The sequence below is a fragment of the Ipomoea triloba genome, chromosome 16 (assembly GCF_003576645.1).
Source record: "Ipomoea triloba cultivar NCNSP0323 chromosome 16, ASM357664v1".
NCBI classification, from domain to species: Eukaryota; Viridiplantae; Streptophyta; class Magnoliopsida; order Solanales; family Convolvulaceae; genus Ipomoea; species Ipomoea triloba.
In genome coordinates this window covers 8,928,900-8,931,953 of record NC_044931.1, presented here as the reverse complement: position 1 = coordinate 8,931,953, position 3,054 = coordinate 8,928,900, and positions in this window count along the sequence as shown.

Below are 3,054 nucleotides of genomic sequence, written 5' to 3'. Positions count from 1 at the left end.
CGAAAGGCTTGAACGAATTTACGGGGTGTTACACTCTACCCCCCTTAAAAGGAGCTTCGTCCCCGAAGCTCAAAGCTCACAGGAACTTGAAACAGAATGATTCAAAGGAACAAAGATTCAACGGAAGACTGAAAAGAGAACGATTGCTCAACTAGTCCTAAACTCAAAAACATACTAACACGCAACTAAGCTCAAGCACATACTACACCTCTAACATTCTAAACTTATAACCTACCCAACCCAAACTAGCATGCAAGAACTAAACTAGCTACTTACTTAGGTAAAAAGGATTCCTAACAAAGATCTAACATATGCACGGAAGCTATCAACTGAACTGGGTGACCTCCTCATGCCGAACTGCTTGGAACTGATTTCTCATCACATCCCCCATATCCAAGGTCGCTCCTTTGGCCACGTGGTTGGATCACACCGCCTTCACGGACTTCATTGCTTGCCGGTGCACTTCTCTTGACTGGGTGACCAAAATTCTTGTTGGCTTCTCTTCATAAGATAGAGCATCTTCGAACGTTACGACTTCCAGGTGGATATCACGAAGCGCATCATGCACATATATCTTCAGCAGCAAAAAGCGAACGCATCACGCATCTGGTCTAACTTGGTCGGCATATGTCTCCTATCGGTCGTGGGCAGCTTTCACTCTTTCTTGAACCAACTCAACTTTTCCGATGACACATGTAGACGCTACAATCTTAGGGTCACTTGATTTACCAAATCTTCCCAACTGAACGGGCTGCTACACTTCTTTGCTTTAACCTTTTGACAGCTTAGGCGAACTCCATTTCTTGAAAGATCCAACTCAGAACCATTCCATAAGGATAATTCGCATTGGGGACAGAAGGTTAAAACTAGTACGGTAGTATATAGAGGAAAACATTTATAGAAGGTATGCTTATTAAGAAAAACGTTGACCCAACAAGGAAAGAGAATGAAAGGTTTAAGGTGTAAGGTTTAAGAACAGTCGTTGATTAAGAATAGAATCAAGAGTTATCAAGGTTGCGACTTAGGGAATGCGGTTGTCACCTTGCACAAGGTATTTTCAAGAAGCACACAAGGTCGACGTTTGAGCGGATGGAAATGATTTTTCAATAGAAAGTGGTGTCAAGTTCTTTTAAGGAAAAGAGAAGAGCTTGTCTTTGAAAGAAAATAAGGACGAGGTTCGAAGAGATCAAAAGAATTTCTCAATCAAGAGAATATTAAGTTCTTTCAACAACAGAGAAGGAACGAAAAGAACTTGGCTTCGAGAACAGATAAGGGCGAGATTGAAAACACAAGAGGAGTTTTCCAACGTTAGGTTATTGACTTATTCGAGGAAAAGAAGGAAATTAGATTTCAAGAGGGGTTAAGAATAAGGTTTCGAAAGACAGAAACGGTTTGTCGATGATAAGGTATTCAGCTCTTCAAGGTAAGAAAGGAATTCAATTTGAAAGAAGATAAGAATGCGATTGAAAACGCAGGACGAGTTTCTCAACGGTAGGATATTCAACTTACTCAAGGGAAGGGAAGAATCAGGTTTCTAGAGAAGTTAAGAACGGGATTTTGAAAGACAGAGATGATTTGTCAATGATATGGTATACAACTCTTTTAAGGGAAGAAAGAAGTTCAATTTCAAAAGTAGATCAAAATGAGACTTAAATAAGCTGGAGGGATGTCTCAACGAAAGGATATACAATTTCCAAGGAAATGAGAGAAGTTCGGTTTTTGAGGAACGATAGCAATGAGGTCTAGGAGAGTATAGAGGATTCTTTAACGATAGGGTATACAATTCCTCCCAGGAAAGGGAAATTCAGTTTCAAACGAAGATGAGGAAGAGACTTAGAACAGGTAGAAGAGATGTTTCAACAAGAAGGCATTCAGAGTTTCAAGAATCAAGGAGAATTTAGTTTCTAAGGAGAAATAGGAATAATGATTAGAACAGATAGAAGGGATCTTATAGATAGAATGATAGTTGGGATTGCAAGGAGCAAAGAAGGGTTCGGCTTTAAGAAGGATAGGAAGTCTCTCAACTCTAAACGATTTCCTCGGCTCGCTGATTTGACCATGATACTCTGACCGATTGACGGATCTTGACCTTGCTTCCTACTCAACGTGGGTCTACAGTTCGGATAAGCTCTACTTCGTAAGGTACGACACGCACAACCTTTGCCACCCCAGGAGAAGTCGAAGGCGATGGATTGCTAAAGACTGATTGGTGCAGAACGAGGGATTTCTGAGGAAGCTTCATGAAAAGGTAGGTTCAACTAGGGAGGTATCGCCTGATCTTGAAAGGAGATTCGCCTATGATTATTGGTGATCTTGAAAACCGGGTTTACTTTCTTGTACTTTGAAACATCGAGGTCCTAAGGCCAACGTAACGCGTGCATCTTCTTTAGCATTAAGAATTCTTGCTCCTTTTGATCGTTCAGGGTTCTACGAGAAGTCCTTTATTTATTCGATTGGCAATCTTCGTCGTAAGATGGTTCGGTCAAGTGTTGGTGTTCTTCTTGCGATTCTTGCAGGTCAATAGCACGAACACATATCAACCCATTTTTCCACTCTTCATTGGTTCTTCTTGTTGGTCATCCGAAGTAGTGGAACGCAGCTCTCAACTTTAATCTTTGCGTTTAACACGATCAAGGGCGCCTTTGCTTACTTGCTCGGTAGATTAAGTCTTCTACGGAACTTCATTAGCACTACGGTCCAACTCCACTTAGGAAAATTCGGGGATTGAGCCAGCCTTTAGATTCCCTTCGGTTGGTCTTGATCTTTGGACGTTTCGGTCTTCTACTAGCTTGCTTAGCTTATTCCTTTATTTATTTCTTGCCACCGAGGTTCCTTCCTTTAAGCTCTTGCACAAGGAGTTACTCCCAAGGTACACCGAATAGGTTACACGAGGTTCACTTCACGGAGTCATACACCCCTTGCTTATGGCGTTTCTTCTTGTCTTTGGGGATCTTAAGCGTCCAAGTTTTTCCTTTCTACTTGACTTGATCTTCCTTGTCTTGAAGGTTGCAACTTCTAACTCGTTCCTTCGTAGCCGTTTCAGGGGTAAGTAGG